Source organism: Phaenicophaeus curvirostris, chromosome 29, assembly GCF_032191515.1.
Source record: "Phaenicophaeus curvirostris isolate KB17595 chromosome 29, BPBGC_Pcur_1.0, whole genome shotgun sequence".
In the NCBI taxonomy this organism is placed as follows: domain Eukaryota; kingdom Metazoa; phylum Chordata; class Aves; order Cuculiformes; family Cuculidae; genus Phaenicophaeus; species Phaenicophaeus curvirostris.
This window is the reverse complement of record NC_091420.1, coordinates 2439144-2460849: the sequence shown is the minus strand read 5'-3', so window position 1 is coordinate 2460849 and position 21706 is coordinate 2439144.

Below are 21706 nucleotides of genomic sequence, written 5' to 3'. Positions count from 1 at the left end.
TGCCTTGCCCTCAGTGTGACTCAGAAGGCAGAAAGTCACTTCCCTGGAATTTCGAGAGCTTTTCAGCCTCCAAAACCTTTTGGCCTGCAAGAAAAAGCCACAAAAAGCCTGGAAACACTGGGTGCCTCCAAACGCCGCAACGCAAAGTCGCATGCGTGGGCAGCGATGGAAGCGCAGCTGCTCTAGGGGTCAGGGGCTGCGAGAGGAGCTGCAGCTCCAGGGACCTTCACCCAGCACGGAGGGACAGGGGAAGGGGACGTGTCCTAGATGGGAACCCGGCAGGCTGCTCTTCAAATGGCTTTTCAGCTCGTTTGGGCTCTTTGCAAGGAGCACGGGGTTCACTTTCCAGGCTGGGCACGGATTTTGTTACCTGCCTTTGCAAGCACTGAGCGATCTAGGACTGAGCCACCTCGATCCAAGTGCTCTTCCCAAGAAACGCGCTCCCCTCACTCCTGGCCCCACCTTGGGGCTGTTTCTCCAGCTATTTCCTTTCCCAGAGCTGACACGCTCCATCTCCAAGTGGGGATTTTCCTTTGCCAACCCACTCTTGTGGCCAAAAAGACATAGAAATGTTAACACTACATCCTCAACCACCCTACTGCCGGGACGAGAAGATCCCAGCCCTCAAGTTTTTTTCCTATCTGATCCCAGAGAGCTGCACTCCCTGATCCAGAGCCCCTCCCCAGCTTTCCTGGAGCCCCTTTCAGCACTGGAAGCTGCTCTAAGGTCTCCTCGGAGCCTTCTCTTCTCCAGGCTGAACAACCCCAACTCTCCCAGTGCAGCTCCAGCCCTTGGACCATCTCCGTGGCCTCCTCTGGGCTCGCTCCAACAGATTCTGCATCCCAACCCATCACATCGCCCCATGCCTCACGCTGACCTGCAAGGTCCTGACTCTGATGGGCTTCCAGTCCCCCCCGCTCCCCCCAACAATCTGTGCACATAAGGGGCTTGGGGGGTGTGTGTATAGAGGAGTTTTAATTAGCTAATAATCTTTAATAGGCTTTAATTGCCTTGTTATAAAAGGTAATTACAGCGATACATCAATTAGAGCTGTAAAATTAATAGATTTACCAGTTGTATTTATTGAGAGAGATGAAACTTGCAGCCTGGGCAGCGCTTGGTGGGTGTGATCTGCTCCACCAGCAGCAGAGATGAGAGAAGCTACGAAGCCAAATCATCATGAATCCTGCTCAAGCTCCTCTCCCCAAACCAGCCCAGAAACCACGAGCACCTGCGAGCACCTGAGATCATAGAATCATAGAATCACCAGGTTGGAAAAGACCCTCAGGATCATGGAGTCCAACCATTCCCATCAATCACTAACCCATGTCCCTCAGCACCTCGTCCACCCGGCCCTTAATCCCCTCCAGGGAAGGGGACTCAACCCCCTCCCTGGGCAGCCTGTTAATGTGTGGACAGATGGACTTCTCAAACATGAGGATGAGGCTCCATGATGCTCACAAAGTCCCTGTCGTGTCCCTCTGGGACACTGGAACAACTCAGCTCTTCAGTTTGGGTTGGAAGGGACCTTAAAGTTCATCTAGTTCCAACCCCCTGCCACGGGCAGGGACTTCCCATGGATCAGGGGCTCCGAGCCCCATCCAACCTGGCCTTGAACCCCTCCAGGGATGGGGCAAACACAAATTCTCTGGGAAACCTGTTCCAGTGTCTCACCACTCTCATGGTGAAGAAATTCTTCCTAATGTCTAGCCTAAATCTCCAGTTTATCCCCATTGCCCCTCGTCCTGTCACCACAAGACTGTATGAACAGTCCCTCCCAGCTTTCTTGTAGCCCCTTCAGGCACTGGAAGGTTGATATAAGGTCTCCTTGTCTTCTCCAGGCTGAACAACCCCAACTCTCTCAGCCTGTCCTCCTATGGGAGGTTCTCCAGCCCTCACATCATCCTTGCAGCCTCCTCTGGACCCGCTCCAACAGCTCCATCTCCTACTTAAGTTGAGGATCCCAGCACTGGACACAAAACTCCAGATGAGGTCTCTCAAGAGAGGAACAGAGGGGCAGAATCCCCTCCCTCACCCTGCTGGCCTCCGTATCCCCCTAGAACAAGACAGAACAGGGACCCTCATCTAGTGGGAGGTGTCCCTGCCCGTGTCAGGGGGTTGGAACTGGATGATCTTTGAGGTCTCTTCCAACCCAAACCATTCCACGAGTCTATGACCCCAGGGTGCAGGACCCCATGGGTGCATCCAGAGGGCTGGGACTGGGTGCGGGGGGAGCAGCGAGCTCCGTGCTCCCCAAACTCTCGCCAAACCCAAGAAAGTTGATGCTGCAGTTGGGCTGCCAAGTCACAAGCTGTCCCCGCTCCAACCAGCCCAGTGGAAAAAAGCATCTCATGGCTTCCCCACAAGGGGAGGGCTTTAAAGGAAAAGCTGGTTTGATGTCCCGTTGCTTTGCGTCCTGTTATCCAACGCACCCACGGAGCACGTTGAGTGGACGGGATGCTGAGCCCTCCTGCCTTGCTGCGAGTCGCTCGGTGGCGCAGGATCTATCAAGTCAGTGGATCACACATCCAGCCACCCCAAAATATCCCATTTCAGCGAAAGGAGCAAGTTTCTGGGGGTAAAATCCTGAGCAAGCCAGATTTCTGCTCCCCATCACCCCCCGGCGCTGCCGGCTTGGGGGTCACGATGCATTTTAATGATCGTTTTTTCCCTAAGCAGCGAGCTTGGAGCGTGAAGGAAAAGCAAAAACAATGGGCTGGCACCAACCCAGGCTGGTGTGGGGTAGAGGACAGAGACACAGCCTGGGATGTGCCCCGTTCAATGCCACCTCGGCAATGACCCCCATGGCAGGAGCCTGGGTCCCTCCCATCGATCTGGAGGCTTGAAGGGGTTAAAAATCTCTTTGGGTTTTGCCCAGACACCTGGGGTAAATTAGGGGAACCTCAACGGGGCTGGAAATGAATCTCTTCTTCCCACAGAGGCAGCAGCGGAGTCATCTCTGGGATGAGCTGGGGGATCTCCCGCGGTGGTTGCTCTCCGTACACACGTGATGCCACCAGGCAGGGCAGAGCTGGGGGGGCCAAAAAAGAAGAGCTGCTTGTGGTGATTCCTGGCCATAAAAGTGCTATAAAAAGGTCTAAAGAAGCCCTGTCCCTTACGATTCTCCTGGGCAGGGATGTTGTGGTTGCAACCAGGCTGCGTCCATGCACGGGGGCTCCATCCTGACCCCCTGGCCACAGTTCGAGCTGGGTTGAGGGTCAATCTGTGGTGTTGCCTCTCGCCCAGCCTGCAGCACCGTTGGGGATGCTCAAGCAGGGATGTGGTTTGCAGGGTTCTGAAGGTTTTCCTCCCACGCGATCGGTGCCAGCTCGCCCTGGCACGCAAAATATTGGAGCCTCCAAGCCCCGGAGCCTCCAAGCCCTGGAGCCTCCAAGCCCTGGAGCCTCCAAGCCCTGGAGTCTCCAAGACCTGGATTCTCCAAGCCCCAGAGCCTCCAAGCTCTGGATCCTCCAAGCCCTGGAGCCTCCAAGCCCTGGAGTCTCCAAGACCTGGATTCTCCAAGCCCTGGAGCCTCCAAGCCCTGGTAGATCCTGCAGCCAACACTATGTGCAGGATGCGGATCTGCCTGCCCTCATCCCAAGCCAGAGAAATCCCTGGCTGTGTTGACAGGGCAGCAGCTCTCCAGCATCCTCCCAGGGCAGTGGAGGTGCCAAAGGGGATGTTTGTGCAGGATGGAGCTGGAGAAGATCCAGGATGCTCGCGGGGCTCAGCCTGTCCCGGTTGCCAACCTAAAGCCCTGCAGGAAAGGTGGAGAAAAGTCTTTCTGCCTCCAGGCCCCGTTGAGTCAACCCAGCATCCTTCAACCCAGCCCCAAACTTGGCCTCAGAGCAAATGTCCCCAGGCTGGTGGTGACCCGACACCTTTCCTTGATCCCCAGGGAAGCCCCACGGTGCTTGCAAGGTCCTTGCACCCAAGGATGTGGGAGCAAGGAATTGCAGCCAGGAGCTGCTGCTACATCATGTGCTCAAAGGTCCCTATGGCTTGGGGCTTTCAGCAACCCATGAGATAAATATCTCCAGGGATGGGTTCAGGATGAGCTAATCCTGCCTCTAAGGTGACATCAGGCTGCTCAAGGCTCCATCCAGCCTGGCCTTGGACACCTCCAGGGATGGAGCAGCCACGATTTCCCTGGGCAACCTGTTCCAGGGCTTCACCACTCTCATAGTGAAGAAATTCTTCCTCATATCAAGCCTAAATCTGCTCCTCTCCAGTTTATATCCATTGCTCCTCGTCCTATCACTGCAAGCCTTTGTGAATAGTCCCTCTCCAGCTTTCTTGGAGCCCCTTTCAAGTACTGGAAGGTCACTGTAAGATCTCCAAGGTTGCTATAAGATCTCCAAGGTTGCTATAAGATCTCCAAGGTTGCTCTAAGATCTCCAAGGTCCCTATAAGATCTCCAAGGTTGCTCTAAGATCTCCAAGGTTGCTCTAAGATCTCCAAGGTCACTATAAGATCCTCTGGGTTCCTCCTGCAGCAGCGAACGGCTCGGAGCATCACGATTCTTCACGCTGGGGAGCGAATCCCCTTTCTTGCAGCACCACTGGGCTCTGGGAAGGGAGCCGAGCGTCTGGGTGGTGGGAGCTGCCCCGTTAGCAGCCGAACCCTCCCCTCCTCCTTGAATAGTTGGATGCGATCTACGAGGTCTCTTCCAACCTAGTGGTTCTACGATTCCTCCGCACCCCGTTGTATTTCCTGGAGACGAACCATCGCTCCCCGTAACCCATCAACGGGGGAAGCCAAACACTACGAAGCCAGACGGGTGCGTCAGGAGTCGCCTTTCATTCATTTCCCTTTACAGAATTTTCTGCAACGGGGGTGTTTTCCTGCTATTTACAACCACCCTTCCCTCCCGCCCCGCTCAGCGTTTCTCTTGGGGCAGGATGGGAGCTTGGCTGGCTTCAGCGTGATTCAATGCTGCAAAACAAGTGAAATAAAGAAAAGAAAAAAAAAAAAAACCACCCAAAAATAGTGCAGAACGGAAACGCTGGGGGAGTCCCGCAGATTAAAGGAGAAAAAGAAACAGGCTCCGTTGCAGAAATGAGAGCGGGACCTCGTACGAAGGTGTGGGCAGAGCATGGCGCAGATCGACCAGGGGAGGGGGATGAGGGATTCCTCACGTTCATAGAATCGTGGAATGGGTTGGGTTGGAATGGACCTTAAAGCCCATCCAGGCCACCTCCCACTGCATCAGGGGCTCCGAGCCCCATCCAACCTGGCCTGGAACCCCTCCAGGGATGGGGCAGCCACCCCTGCAGAAGAACATTTCTCCCCAAGATCTCATCTCAATCTCCCCTCTTGCAGCTCAAAATCATTTCCCCTTGTCCTCACCCTGCACCCCCTGATCCAGAGCCCCTCCCCAGCTTTCCTGGAGCCCCTTGCAGCACTGGAAGCTGCTCTAAGGTCTCCATGGAGCCTTCTCTTCTCCAGGCTGAACAACCCCAACTCTCCCAGCCTGCCCTCCTACGAGAGGTGCTCTAACCCTTGCATCATCTCCGTGACCTCCTCTGAACTTGTTCCACTGGTTCCATGTCCTTCTTACGTTGAGGACTCCGGAACTGGACCCAGGGCTCCAGGTGGGTCTCACCTGAGGGGCAGAATCCCCTCCCTCCCTGCTGGTCACGCTTCTCTTGACGCAGCCCAGGACACGGTTGGTTTCTGGGCTTCGAGCACACTTTGCTGGCTCATGTTGAGCTTCTCTTTCCCCAGCACCCCCAAGTCCTTCTCCTCAGGGCTGCTCCCAATCCATTCTCCACTCAGCCTGCGTTTGCGCTCGTTAGAGCAACCCTGAGGCTGCTAGGGGTGAAAAAAGATCTTTCTCCATATCAGAGCAAATAAATGTGCACCAGGAGGGGAAGCTCTGCAGGCTGGTTGCAGAGAAGGGACCAGAGCCCCCCAAAGGACCGTGGTTTGCAAGGGGAAGCCACAAATCAGCAACGTGGGGTGAAGCCCGAGCACCCACGTGGCGCTGGTTTTGCTGGCGCTGCTAATCTGAGCCGATCCCGCAGCAGCTCCGGGTCCGTGGGCGGAGGAGCAAAGGGAGGTTTCTTAATGGGGTTTGGACGTCAGAAGCAGAGGAGGCTGGAAACGACTAGATGAACATCAAAGGCAAAATGTGATGTCAAAGCGCCTCATCTCGGTTTTGTCCCTGGCAGGAGGGGCCAAGCAGCCTTTCTATCCTCACAATTAATTACGGGCTGCGCTGTGACGAAGCCCAGCGGCCGAGCTCAGCAACTGGTTGTTTGTTTGCCTGTTGCCAAGAGCCCCGTGGCCGCTGGTCAGGATTTGCAAGCCCTGTGGTTCAGCCACTTGGACTTGTAGAAGGGGTTTGGGATGGGGAAGCCAGGGAGATCCCGGCCTTTGAGGTGATGGAAGAGCTGAAACCAGAGGGCTGGGTTGGACCAGGCAGGATGGAGCCTGGAAAAGGGTCTGTGGTGGCCCTGCTGGCACTGCTGGAGATCCCAGTTGCTGCAGAGAATCATGAGGATGGAGGTAATGCACCATCAGCCAAACCAGCTCAACTGGGAGAATCCAGGGTCATAGAATCATTGAATGGTTTGAGTCAGACGGGACCTTAAAGATCATCTAATTCCAACCCCCCTGCCATGGGCAGGGACATCTCCCACTGGATCAGGGGCTCCAAGCCCCATCCAACCTGGCCTTGAACCCCTCCAGGGATGGGATCTGGGGGTTCTGGTTGATGTCAAGTGAAAATCATGGAACTATGAGATGGTTTGGGTTGGAAGGGACCTCAAAGAGCATCCAGTCCCACCCCTGCCATGGGCAGGGACACCTCCCGTTGCATCAGGGCTCCAAGGAATTCCTCTTAATGTCTAGTCTAAGGTCCCCGAGGTCTGTCAAGGTCCCCAAGAACCATTGCTCATGACGGGCTGGAGGTCAGACCACACCAGGAATGACTCACGGACAGTCAGGAAACACCCTTGGCTCTGATAACAAAGGCAAAGAAAACTAAACTGTCCTCCTGTTCCCATGCCGAAGGTGAGTTTCCCATTCCAGTTGCCTCCGCTTCTACCTTGCTCCGTGCAAAGCCTGTTCCCCCACCCCAACCAGATCTGCCACTCCAGGACTGCAGTGCTGAGCCCACCCCATAAAACATCCCTTCCACCTTCTAGTGAACCACGGAGCCCTCCAAGCTCACCTATCCATGATGCACAGGTCCGTGCCTCAGTTTCTCCACTTGCCAGACCGCGTTAAGCACCTTCTTCCGGGCTTTTCCCATCTTCGCTCTTCACCTGGGAGTCTCTCAGGATAGCGATGGTCTCTTTAAGCACAAAGAAACGTGGAATCACAGAATAGTTGGAAGGTACCTTTAAAGCCCATCCCCATCCACAGCAACATCTCCAACTCCGTCAGGTTACTCAGAATCCCATCCAACTTGACCTGGAAGGGATGAGGAATCTCCCACCTCTCCAGACCACCTGCACCAGGGCCTCATAGGAAAACAATTTTTCCTAAGATCCAGTCTGAATCTCTCCTCTTTTAGTTTAAAACCGTTCCCTTGTGTCCTGTCACTTCAGGCCCTGCTAAAAAGTCTGTCCCCATCTTCCTTATCAGCCCACCAGAGGCTTCTCTTCTCCAGGCTGAGCCACCCCAACTCTCAGTGTGTCCTCAGAGCAGAGGTTCTCCAGCCCTTGGATCATCTCCGTGGCCTCCTCTGGCCTCGCTCCAACAGCTCCAGGTCCTTCTTGCGCTGAGGACTCCAGAGCTGGACCCAGGGCTCCAGGTGGGTCTCACCTGAGGGGCAGAATCCCCTCCCTCCCTGCTGCTCCCACTGCTCTGGACGCAGCCCAGGACACGCTTGGCTTCTGGTTTCTGAGAGGAGCTGCCAGCTCTCCAAGAAGCAGTGTCACACACTCCAAAGGCGACGCTGGCTTTGTCCCCAGGAGGGGTTGTGCCCAGCAGCAATGTGCCCTCCCAGCTGGATAAGGTCTAAAGCTCAGCTCAGCACAGCTCGGTTTCCCAGGCAGGGAAGAGGAGCGAACGGCAGCACCATCTCGTGTCTGGTGTGTGCAATACAGAAGTGAGTCCAGTCTTGGGACTCCACCTCCCACAGCAGCTCCTTGCTCCACCTCATAGAATCACAGAATCACCAGGTTGGAAGAGACCCCCAGGATCATCGAGTCCAACCATTCCCATCAGTCACTAACCCATGTCCCTCAGCACCTTGTCCACCCGGCCCTTAAACCCCTCCAGGGAAGGGGACTCAACCCCCTCCCTGGGCAGCCTCGGACACTGCCCAGTCACCCTTTCCGGGAAATATTTTTTCCTAATGTCCAGCCTGACCCTCCCCTGGAGGAGCTTGAGGCCATTCCCTCTCGTCCTGTCCCCTGGCCCTTGGGAGAAGAGCCCAGCTCCCTCCTCTCCACAACCTCCTCTCAGGGAGTTGCAGAGAGCAATGAGGTCTCCCCTCAGCCTCCTCTTCTCCAGGCTAAACCCCCCCAGCTCTCTCAGCCGCTCCTCTTCTTCTCCAGCCCCCTCCCCAGCTTCGTTGCTCTTCTCTGGACTCGCTCCAGAGCCTCAACATCCTTCTTGTGGGGAGGGGCCCACAACTGACCCCAGGATTCGAGGAGCGGTCTCCCCAGGGCCGAGGCCAGAGGGAGAAGAACCTCCCTGGCCCTGCTGGCCACGCCGGGTCTGATCCAAGCCAAGATGCCCTTGGCCTTCTTGGCCCCCTGGGCCCCTGCTGGCTCCTGTTCAACCAACCCCCCCAGGTCCTTCTCCTCCAGGCAGCTTTAATGATGATCTTAATGGTCCTTTCCAACCTTGTGATTCTATGATTCTGTAGGGATGGAGTTGAACACGGCGCCCAGTGCAGGTAAGAACTCACAGCACTGGATCAAAAAAACAACGTATGGTTCTTTGGAGACTCCTGCATCCCGGCTTCTCTGCACAGAGGACACGGAGCTGAGCTTAGAATCATAGAATCATGGAATATTTTGGGTTGGAAGGGACCTCCAAGCCCACCCAGTCCCACCCCTGCCATGGGCAGGGACACCTCCCACTGCATCAGGGGCTCCAAGCCCCATCCAACCTGGCCTTGAACCCCTCCAGGGATGGAGCAACCTGTGCCAGGGCCTCCTCACCCTCACAGCAGAATGTTTCTTCCTAAGATCTCACCTCAACCTCCCCTCTTCCAGCTGAAAACCGTCCCCCTCGCCCTCTCCTGCCCTCCCTGATCCAGAGCCCCTCCGCAGCTTTCCCAGAGCCTCTTGCCGTAGGGGAAAGAAGCTTTCTGGCTCCCTGGGATGACTCCCAGTGCCCTCCCAGCGCAGCTGCACAGCCCCAGCATCCTCCCCCGAGCACAAAACCCTCCTCGGCTCCTGCGGGCACATCGCTGGCGCCGGGATCTCGTTGCTCTCGAGGCAAAGAGCCAAGAAGAGAGCTGGATGGGAAGAGCGAGCAGGCTGACAGCCGGGCTGAGCTGCAGGTGTTGGGCTGACAGCAGCACCTCCCTGCTGCTCGGGGAGGTGACAGGGGGGGCTGCGCCAAAGCTTCTCCAGTTTCCAGAAACAAGATCTCCAGGGAAGGCCGCGCGGCGCAGGCACCAACTGGCAGACGTGGCAAACGCGGCGCTGGGGACGGGTCGGCAGGGAGGTGCTGCTCGGCTGTGCCACGACCCGCCCTGGAAAAGGCTTTTTGGGGGCTGCCTGCAGGTCATAGAATCATAGAGATGTTAGGGTTGGAAGGGACCTCCAAGCCCATCCAGTCCCACCCCTGCCATGGGCAGGGACACCTCCCACTGCATCAGGGGCTCCAAACCCCATCCAACCTGGCCTTGAACCCCTCCAGGGATGGAGCAGCCACCACTGCTCTGGACAACCTGTTCCAGGGCCTCCTCACCCTCATAGTGAAGAAATTCTTCCTTATATCAAGCCTAAATCTGCTGCTCCCCAGTTTATCCCCACTGCCCCTCATCCTATCACCACAAGCCTTTACGAATAGTCCCTCCCCAGCTTTCTTGTAGCCCCTTCCGGTACTAGAAGGTCACTATAAGATCTCCTCAGAGCCTTCTCTTCTCCAGGCTGAACAACCCCAACTCTCCCAGCCTGTCCTCATACGGAAGGTTCTCCAGACATCAAATCATCTTTGTAGCCTCCTCTGGACCCGTTCCAACAGCTCCATCTCCTTCTTACACTGAGGATTCCAGGTCCTCAACCTCAAGCCCAACTCTGCCTCGAGCACCCACCCCAGTGACACTGATTTTGCAGCTTCTCTAAGCGAGGCAATCACAGAATCATAGAATCACCAGGTTGGAAGAGACTCATCGGATCATCGAGTCCAACCATTCCCATCAATCACTAACCCATGTCCCTCAGCACCTCGTCCACCCGGCCCTTAAACCCCTCCAGGGAAGGGGACTCAACCCCCTCCCTGGGCAGCCTCGGACACTGCCCAATGGCCCTTTCCATGAAAAAATTTTTTCCTGATGTTCAGCCTGACCCTCCCCTGGTGGAGCTTGAGGCCATAAATGGGTCAGGCATGACCCAGGGAGCCCAGTGCATCTCGGCTGGGGCCCCACATCTCCTGTGTGAAGAGGAACCAGGAGCTCCTGAGGGCCAGGAGGACATTCCCCCAGCATTTCACAGAGCATCCAAGCTGCCTGCAACTCCAGTTTGGATTTACACCAGGTGTAAATTTACACCCTTTGCCGCTTGCAGCGGATCTGGCCCCTTGGCAGGCTCTGAAATGATCCCAAGCCCCCCCTTGCTTTGTTATTAAATCAAATCCATCTGGCTTCCACCACGAAGGGTTGTTATTCGAGATCCCTCTCCAAGCGGAGCTGGGATTAGCTGCTGGGCATGGGGGGATTCTCCCTCCCTCTCTCCCACCCTCTCCCAGCCCCTCCTGCTCTTCTCTTTTGTGTTTCTCCACTTCTCCGAGGAGCAAGGGGGAGGCGCGGGCTCTTAAAGCTGCTTTTGTGCAGCGTGGAGCTGCCCGGGTGTCCCCATGGGACCACGATGCCACCACGCTCCCAGCAGGTCCCGTCTAGACAGGGTTTCCTGCACCTGAGAAGCCAGAGCACCCCAAATCCTGGGGACACCAACAAAGAGGGTGACACCATTTCTGACCCTGAGCAACCGCGGTTCCCCGTAGAATCACGGAGTTGTTAAGGTTGGAAAAGTCCTCGCAGCTCATCCAGTCAACCCATCAGCCCAACCCCACCGTGCCGACCAAACCATGGCCCCAAGTGCCATGGCCACAGAGTTTTTGAGCCCTCCCAGGGATGGAGACTCCCCTCTGCCCTGGGCAGCCTCTGCCAGGGCTTCACCACTCTGTAAAGACATTTTTCCCAATATCCAATCAATCCGTCCCCTGGCACAACTTGAGGCTGTTTCCTCTCATCCCATCACTCACTCCTTGGGAGAAGAGCCCAGCACCCACTTGGCTCCAACCTCCTTTCCAGGAGCTGCAGAGAGCAATGAGGTCTCCCCTCAGCCTCCTCTTCTCCAGGCTAAACACCCCCAGGTCCCTCAGCTGCTCCCACAACCCCTGGGTTCCCCAGTTGTCCGGACGCCCTCCAGCACCTCAATGTCCTTCTTGGAGTGAGGGGTCCAAAACTGAACCCAGGATTCAGGTCCAGGAGTACGAGCCCATCCTGATCCAAGCCACGAGGCTGTATCTGAAGTTTTACTGGGAGCTGCCACCTGGAGAAGAGGAGGCTGAGGGGAGACCTCATTGCTCTCTGCAACTCCCTGAGAGGAGGTTGTGGAGAGGAGGGAGCTGGGCTCTTCTCCCAAGGGACAGGGGACAGGACTGGATTCATAGAACCATAGAATCATAGAATAACCAGGTTGGAAGAGACCCACCGGATCATCAGGTCCAACCATTCCTATCAAACACTAAACCACGTCCCTTGAGGAATTATCTCTGTCACCTCCATGAAGATGACCAAGTCCCACAGCTTGGACAACACAGAAAGTGGTGGGGAAATGGGATTGCTGGTGAGCTGCCAGTGCGATACGTTGGCTGCGGACCCACTCGGTGTGGGGACACACTCCTGGTGCCACCCTCGGGGCCAGCAGATGCCCGCTCGCCGTAGCCACCTCCAGGGAGCAGGGATGAGGCGACGGCGCGTCTCGCTCCAGCCCCACAGGGACCCATCAGGTTGGGCGGCCACGGTCCCCACAGGCTCCTCAGCACCGGGTCCTGTATTGAGGTTGCCAGACAAGGTGGTAATTAGTGCACCAGCTCGTTTGGTAGAATGCCAGAATGGTGAGGGTTGGAAGGGCTCAGTGGAGCTGCTGGGGACCAGCGCTGAGGTACGTGGTTTCCAGGTTGAGCACACTCCAGTCCCCCAGAAGCTGTGGTGTCAGGCGCATCATAGAATCATAGAATCACCAGGTTGGAAAGGACCCACCGGATCATCGAGTCCAACCATTCCCATCAATCACTAACCCATGTCCCTCAGCACCTTGTCCACCCGGCCCTTAAACCCCTCCAGGGAAGGGGACTCAACCCCCTCCCTGGGCAGCCTCGGACACTGCCCAATCACCCTTTCCGGGAAACATTTTTCCCTAATGTCCATCCTGAACCTCCCCTGGTGGAGCTTGAGGCCATTCCCTCTCGTCCTGTCCCCTGGCCCTTGGGAGAAGAGCCCAGCTCCCTCCTCTCCACAACCTCCTCTCAGGGAGTTGCAGAGAGCAATGAGGTCTCCCCTCAGCCTCCTCTTCTCCAGGCTAAACCCCCCCAGCTCTCTCAGCCGCTCCTCTTCTTCTCCAGCCCCCTCCCCAGCTTCGTTGCTCTTCTCTGCACTCGCTCCAGAGCCTCAACATCCTTCTTGTGGGGAGGGGCCCACAACTGACCCCAGGATTCGAGGAGCGGTCTCCCCAGGGCTGACTCCCGAGGGAGAAGAACCTCCCTGGCCCTGCTGGCCACACCGTGTCTGATCCAAGCCAAGATGCCCTTGGCCTTCTTGGCCACCTGGCCATCCTTGCTGGGATGATCTCCCTTCACACGAGATGAATGATCACAGCAAAGGATCGAGTAAAGGCAGCTGGATACGGTGTGAGCAGGACTGGGCAAGTCCTAGAACCATAAAATCACAGAAGGGTTTGGGTTGGAAGGGACCTCCAAGCCCATCCAGTTCTACCTCTGCTGTGAGCAGGGACACCTCCCAATGGATGATGATGCTCCAAGCCCCATCCAACCTGGTCTTGAACCCCTCCAGGTGCCTTCACTCCTGGGTCACACACACAGACAAACGTTATTGCACCAGCTCTGCTCTCTTAGAGGATCCTCAACATTTAGGTGCACCCAGCAGGAACTTTTTCATGACCTTTCAGTGACAGAGATGGTGCTGCCACCTTCTCTGGATGGTCCTGCTGGTCCCGTTCCACATGGGGATCCCAGCACAGCTCCAGGGGAGCCCCAGCTCCCTCCCAGGCCGCTCCACCCCGTGCCGAGCTCTCAGCCCGTTTTGGGAACGTGTCCACTTGACGTGCCTGAAAAGCAGCACACATTTTCCCGTTGCCATGGAAACCCTTCTTTTAAAGCCAATGAATAATAATAATTAACATGATCCATTAAATAATAGTAATAAAGGCATTAGTAATGACTCCTAATTGGGAAAGCGCTCTTAATAATACACGCTCGCTCCGAGATCTCCTCCCGGTGCAGGAATCGGGGCTGGGGGCAGGATCTCCCACCCCAAGGGGAGTCCCAGGTTAGGGACTTCAGCGCCGTAAAGGCAGGAGCTTAGCGGGATTCAGGGAGGGATCAGACACTTATCTGGATAATGAGGATGTCTAGACTGATAAGAAGAAGGGTTAAATTGGCTCAGGGCCCGATTCTGCTTCAGAATCACAGAATGGTTTCAGTTGGAAAAGACCTTCAAGATCATCGAGTCCAACCATCGATGTAGCCCTACTAGATCCACCACCAAACCACGTCCCCACCTCATCTTTCAAACCCCTCCAGGGACAGTGACTCCACCACCTCCCTGGGCAGCTTCTTCCAATGCTTAACAACTTTTCCAGTAAAGAAATTCCTCCTGGAGAGGCATCATCCAACTTCAAACCATCCCCAAAATGTGCAAAACGTGGGGTCTCCTCCAAACACAACGTGCAGGATGCTGAGGTGGTGGCAACACACCTGGGTGGCTCAGCCTTCACCCCACGCTGCAATTTCCACCACCCTCCTAAAATTAGTAGCAACAGGAAGAGTTTTGGAGTACGACGGGATGATTAAAGCATCCCTCGGAAGGAGGCATCACGCGCAACCTAATGACTTTCCTCACAACGTGCAACAACCGTTGTGGAAGACGATGGGGAAAGTTAAAGAAGGGAGGAAAAGAAAGGAGCTCCTGCACAAAACTGAGGTGATGGGGCTTGTCCAGAGAAGAAAAGCCCAGATTGTGGCTTTGCTGGATGGTGCCATGGACACATCGTATGACTTTGAGCCAATTGCTTATAGGGATACTCAAAATTACCACTAGAGATCTATAAATTGAATTGGTTACAAGCAAACACCCGGATAAAAGAGGTGAAAAAACCTCTTTTACATCTATTTAACTTGGTGTGTTGAGAGCGCTTTGTGAATAACCAGCGTCACCGTTTTCCAGAACAGTTAGTTGGGATGGGGCGCTGATCTTTCCCTCCATACAAGAATGTCCAAATCCACATTTTGAGCTCTTCACGGGCCTTGTTTGGCCAAAAATATGAGCGCAACCAACCTCATCACCCCCATCAACGCAACTTACCCCCCCATAACCATAGAATTGTGGAACGGTTTGGGTTGGAAGGGACCTCAAAGCCCATCCAGTCGCACCCCCGCCATGAGCAGGGACACCTCCCACTGCATCAGGGGCTCCAAGCCCCATCCAACCTGGCCTTGAACCCCTCCAGGGATGGGGCAGCCACCTCTGCTCTGGGCAACCTGGGCCAGGGCCTCCCCACCCTCACAGCAAAATATTTCTCCCTAAGATCTCATCTCAATCTCCCCTTTTTCAGCTCAAAACTGTTCCCCCTCATCCTATTCTTGCACACCCTGATCAAGAGCTCCTCTCCAGCTTTCCTGGAGCCCCTTGGATCATCTCCTGGAAGCTGCTCTAAGGTCTCCTCAAAGCCTTCTCTTCTCCAGGCTGAACAACCCCAACTCTTCCAGTCCATCCTCATACAGGAGGTGCTCCAGCCCTTGGATCACCTCTGTGGCCTCGCCTGGATTTGCTCCAACAGGCTTGGAGCCTCCAAACAGCAAGATGTGCCGAGAGAGCTTGCTTACAGCTCAGGAAAACAGATCTGCCCCTCTGATTGTGAGCTGGTTTGACTCCACGGCTCAAATCCTTGTCCCAAAGCTGGAACTACAGCACATCCTGCTCTCCCAGGTAGACCCAGAATGACCGTGGTCATATGTTGGTGTGACAGAAGACAGGTAAGTCCCTGCGATGGGGCTGTCGTGGTTCCATTCAAGATTTCCTGGCCAGAAATACGTGCACATGAGCTGCACAGCTTGACAATGAACAGGCGGCGAATCCAACACATCCTGGACGTGTTCGATTTGCTGGGCACACACGGACCATCTGGCCAGCACACGGGCTTTGGGCTCGACACATTCAGGAAGCATCTGACTTAGCGAGGAGGCACCAGACAGCACGGGTGGGAAATCTGCCCCACTGGCAGCGCAGAGGACGGTGCGGTGCCCAGAGAGCCATCGGCACACGTGACAGAGCAGCCGCGCCAGGATTTCATGGAATCATGGAATCACCAGGTTGGAAGAAACCCATCGGATCATCGAGTCCAACCATTCCCATCAATCACTAACCCATGGCCCTCAGCACCTCGTCCACCCGGCCCTTAAACCCCTCCAGGGAAGGGGACTCAACCCCCTCCCTGGGCAGCCTCGGACACTGCCCAATCACCCTTTCCATGAAACATTTTTTCCTAATGTTCATCCTGACCCTCCCCTGGTGGAGCTTGAGGCCATTCCCTCTCGTCCTGTCCCCTGGCCCTTGGGAGAAGAGCCCAGCTCCCTCCTCTCCACAACCTCCTCTCAGGGAGTTGCAGAGAGCAATGAGGTCTCCCCTCAGCCTCCTCTTCTCCAGGCTAAACCCCCCCAGCTCTCTCAGCCGCTCCTCTTCTTCTCCAGCCCCCTCCCCAGCTTCGTTGCTCTTCTCTGCACTCGCTCCAGAGCCTCAACATCCTTCTTGTGGGGAGGGGCCCAGAACTGAACACTGAATTTCTAGGCTGATGGATATTCAGAAATCCCAAACAAGTGGCCAAAACCCTAACATCCCTCCAGACAAAACTCTGAGGACACATGCAAGGAAACGTGCCATCCAGAGAGACCTGGACAGGCTGGAAAGGTGGGCTGATGTGAACCTCATGAAGTTCAATGAAGCCAAGTGCAAGGTCCTACGCCTGGGTAAGGACAATCCCAAACCCAAATCCAGGCTGGGTGGAGAATGGATTGGGAGCAGCCCTGAGGAGAAGGACATGGGGTGCCGGCAAAGTGCTCTCACAGCCCAGAAACCAACCGTGTCCTGGGCTGCGTTCAGAGCAGTGGGACCAGCAGGGAGAGAGGGGATTCTGCCCCTCTGCTCCGCTCTGCTGAGACCCACCTGGAGCCCAGAGTCCAGCTCTGGAGTCCTCAGCACAGGGAGGACATGGAGCTGTTGGAGCGAGGCCAGAGGAGGCCATGGAGATGATGCGAGGGCTGGAGAACCTCCTGTGTGAGGCCAGGCTGGGAGAGTTGGGGTTCTTCAGCCAGGAGAAGAGAAGGCTCTGAGGAGACCTTAGAGCAACTTCCAGTGCTGAAAGGGGCTCCAGGAAAGCTGAGGAGGGGCTGTTGAGCAGAGAGAGGATGAGGAGAACAGTTTTGAGCTGCAAGAGGGGAGATCGAGATGAGATCTTAGGGAGAAATGTTTTCCTGTGAGGGTGGGGAGGCCCTGGCCCAGGTTGCCCAGAGCAGGGGTGGCTGCCCCATCCCTGGAGGGGTCCAAGGCCAGGCTGGATGGGGCTTGGAGCCCCTGATGCAAGCAGCAGGAATAAGGTGTGAATGTGACCCTGAAACTGAACCTCCCTTTCAATCTCAGACCTAAATTCTTCCAGATTTCAAGCTGTTTTTCCAAACCCCTTGTGACCAGAAGACCAAACCCTCCACACTCAAAATCCCGATCAAGCCGGGAAGTGGCTCAGCACCAGCCATCCCAGCGCCAGATTGTCCCTGTGGCTTTAGGGCTCCATCTGCAGCCAATATCCCCAGCTCTTAACCAAATTGAGGGTTTTTTTTAAATCTGGTCTCCTGGGCCTGATCCCATGGACCTCGATTCACCAAACCCAATGGACTTGAAGGAGCTTTGGATCAAAGCTTTGCAGTAATTGACTTATCTCCTAGAAGAGCTTAATTAACAAATGTTTGCAAAGCACTTTAGGATCTCTGCATGGAGAGCGAGGTGGTTCTGGCTATCGGTCCTGTCTACGAGGCAAAGAGGTTTAAAATCAGCGAGCGAATTGTGAGGACAGTTGTAGCTACAGATGGGGCTGCAGCGACGTCCCCTCGGGTGGATGAGCCGCCACGGAGGGCAGATTAATTTCTGAACCTCGTTTCGTGAGAGATGGCAGCGCACGGGGCTGCAGGACGAGCTCAGAGCTCTGCAAACCCACAGGGTGGGATCCCTTCCAGGGTTCTGGTTTCACATGTGGCCAAGCAGGTATTGAAAATTGCTGCCCAGGGGTGTGGAGATGATATTTTGGGGCTCTTGCCATGATGATACCCCAGCTCCAGCCTCACATGCTCCATCCCTGGAGGTGTTCAAGGCAAGATTGGATGGAGCCTTGAGCAGCCTGGTTTAGTGGGAGGCGTCCCAGCCCATCGCAGGGGGCTGCAACTGGAGGGTCTTTAAGGTCCAGTCCAGTCCAAACTATTCTATGACACCATGAAATGAAAATGAAGAAAAGTCTGGTCACACGCAGCATCTTTGCCTCCCTGCTGCCTGTACTGAACGTGACAGCGACTGAACAGTCGAGACAGGACGAGAGGGAGCCTCAAGCTCCACCAGGGGAGGGTCAGGCTGGACATTAGGGAAAATATTTCCCGGAAAGGGTGATTGGGCACTGTCCGAGGCTGCCCAGGGAGGGGGTTGAGTCCCCTTCCCTGGAGGGGTTTAAGGGCCGGGTGGACGAGGTGCTGAGGGACATGGGTTAGTGATTGATGGGGATGGTTGGACTCCATGATCCGGTGGGTCTCTTCCAACCTGGTGATTCTATGATTCTACGATTCTGTCCCACCCTTGGCTTTTCACAGCAGCTCGCAGGAACGGGGATGCTCACCACCTCGAAAGCTTTTTTAGCAGCTTTATCTTTCAAATACGCCTTCTCCCAGACTCAGAGAAGTTCAGGAGGAAGAGGGACGCAGCGCTGGGAAGCACCAAACTTTGCATCACTGACACAAATTAACCTAGAAAGTTTCCTCCCTGTCTTTGCTCTTGATGATGAACGCGAGTTACTGTTTTGCCTGAGGACAGTCTGCTGGCACCACCTCAGTCAATGTCAGCTTTATTCTTGCTTTCCATTTCAAGTCGCGGTGCCCGGACTCCCTCCCTGGTGGCTTTGGCATCGACAACCGGTGCCGTTTGCCGTTTCTCCCATCACTTTGATCATTCTGCAACCTAGGAAAGGGCTGAGGAGCACGTGATGCTGCTACACGATCCTCACCTCTCGCTGCTTGGCAGAGTCTTCCGTCCTCCCTGCTTTTAATTAATCCTTCTTTTCCTTTCCCTGACAGTAATTCAGGGCTGTGGATTTGAAAACATTTGGAAATACCAACTTTTTTTAACTAGAAACACCTTGTTTCTGGCAAAACCGCAGTAGGGACGCTTGCAGAGTGGATGTAGCTGAGCAGAGTCTACACCCACAGCGAACCACAGTGCTACCTGGAACCAAAAAAATAACCTTTTCCTCCCACATCCAAGGAGCTGCAAGCATCCAAGCCTCTAACGACCCCGTGATCTGAGCCCCAGTAATCTATTCCAGCTCATCAACTCAATTCAAGCCACCTGGCAGCGCTAACTTTAACCTGAATGACGACTGAAACGCAGCTTCCCCAGAGGGTAACGATGCCAGACGGTAGGTAAGATCATTCCTAAGCTGTTGCTATCACCACGAGGAGGATCAAAGTCTTGGTTGGAGCCCAGCTACGCCCCCAAAATATTGTCTGAACGGAGAAACGTTGCTATCAGGGACCCATCAGGATTAGTCATTGCCCACGGTGCCAATTCTTGCGATTTTTCTATCAGCGTTCGAGCTTGCCTGAAAATTCCCAGCTCCGTGAGTCATGTGAACATGCACGAGTAGGAATTTTTGTTATTTAAAGTCAGTTCTTAGAGCTTGTGGCTGGGCAGAAAAGCGAGGTGATGTAACTCCAAGCGAAATCCAAAAGCCCCGCGAGAAGGGAAACGAAGAGAAGCCCCAGATTCCCTATTTTTGTGGAGTCACGCAAAGTTTTTAGTGAGATTTATGATTTCCAGGCCCAGCGGAAAGCTCGGAGCTGGAGCTCTGCAGGTCTGACTGACTTTCCTCTCAATTTCTGGGGTTCAGAGGCACTTTCTCCTCCTGAAAAGTACAGGATGGAGCATAAAATGGAGGTTGGAAGCAAAACCGTGGCCCTAAAACGATGCGATACCTACAGACCAGGTGTCTTTATGGCTTTCAGGAACAAGGTGAAACTTAGACAGGTGAAAACGTTGCTCTAGAGTTTACAGGATGAACCCCAAGGGCTCCTAATGCTACCACATGAGCTTTGTTTGTAGAAGCCCCGTGTGGCACACGGGACCGAGCTGTGTGGGTGTGGACACAGAGCCACTTTCCATTGTCCCCCAGCGCAGACGCCACCCCCGAGAAGGAGGAAACCATCCCAAATGGCCAGACTTCCACAAGTCCCATCACCAGGTTAAAATAAACCCCTGAAAAAGTCAACCTCAACCCCAAAAACTTCAACCCCAACCCCAAAACCTCCAACCCCAGCCCCAAAACCTCTGAACCCAACGTCAAAACCTCCGAACCCAACGTCAAAACCTCCAGCCCCAACATCAAAACCTCCAAGACCAACCCCAAAACCTCCAACCCCAACCCCTAAAACTTCCAACCCCAACCTCAAAACCTCCAGCCTCAACATCAAAACCTCCAGCCCCAACATCAAAACCTCCAGCCCCAACATCAAAACCTTCAACCCCAACCCCTAAAACTTCAAAACCTCCAACCTCAACATCAAAACCTCCAACCCAACACCAAAACCTCCAACCTCAACATCAAAACCTCCAATTCCAACCCCCAAACCTCCAATTCCAACCCCCAAACCTCCAATTCCAACCCCCAAACCTCCAAACCCAACACCAAAACTTCCAACTCCAACATCAAAACCTCCAACTCCAACACCTCCAACCCCAACACCTCCAACCCCAACACCTCCAACCCCAACCCCAAAACCTCCAAACCAACACCAAAACCTCCAACCTCAACATCAAAACCTCCAATTCCAACCCCCAAACCTCCAAACCCAACACCAAAACCTCCAACTCCAACCCCAACACCTCCAACCCCAACACCTTCAACCCCAACCCCAAAACCTCCAAACCCAACCCCAAAACCTCCAACCCCAACATCAAAACCTCCAAACCCAACATCTCCAACCCAACACCAAAACCTTCAACCTCAACATCAAAACCTCCAATCCCAGCCCCAAAACCTCCAACCCCCAGCAGCTCCAGGTCCTGAAGCTGAGAGAACCTGCTGGTTGTCGTCCCAGCATCTCCCTGACTTTGTGAGGAGGAAACGCGGCTTCTAACCCAAACTGAAAGCGAAATTCCCGTTCCCAAAGCGCCTGAGCAAACTTGTCGGGAAAGCTACAGCAACCCCTTACCGGCTGAGTCAGTGGATGAGACATTTCCTTGTGCTGGGTGCCCCATCTGCTTCGTTCATCTGCAAGCTGAGATCTTCTGCTTGTAGACCCAGAAAGAGGAGGCGTGGGGTTGGGGGTTGGTTGGAGGAAAGAGAGAGAAACCTTGCTGCAAGGATCTGAGAGGAAATGATAGAAAATTCAGTGGGGGGGTAAAAAAAAAAAAAATTCCTGCCTGGGTGACAAGGCATCAGTGCCACCATCCCCCTCGCTCCGTCCCCAGCGAGAGCCGCAGACGTCGCCTCTGCCAGGGCTGCAGCGCGATGTGGCTCGCTGGGAGCCTCGCATCGCTCTGCATTGTCTCTCTCCAGTGGAAGCTCATGCAATCTCATTTCATGGGAGAGACATCTGGTTTGATTCAAAGGGAAGAAAGGGGAAGAGGGGAGAAACCGCGCGCGCACACACACACACAGAGAGAGAGAGAGAGAGACCAGCCTTGCTGGCAGGGAGCTGGGAAGCTATTTTCAATGCTTCCCTCCGTTAAATTATGCCTCATTTCAATGAGAAAAGCCAGCCCAGGGAGCAGGGCTGTCCCATGGCTCGCCCCCAGCATCTCCAGTTTGCAGGGGGGGTCTTGGCTGGGGCAGGGAGCCAAGGGCAGGGAGGCCAAGCCCTTGCGTGGAATCACCACAAGGCTTCGGGGTGCTGGGGGTTCCCCTTTCTCCTCTCTTCCCATGCTGGAATGCGTGGGTTCAGCCCTCAAATCCTTCTGGGTTTGGTTGGGGGTCTTCCCATCACAAGAGCAAAGACCCCGTGTTTGGGGGGACCCGGCATCTCT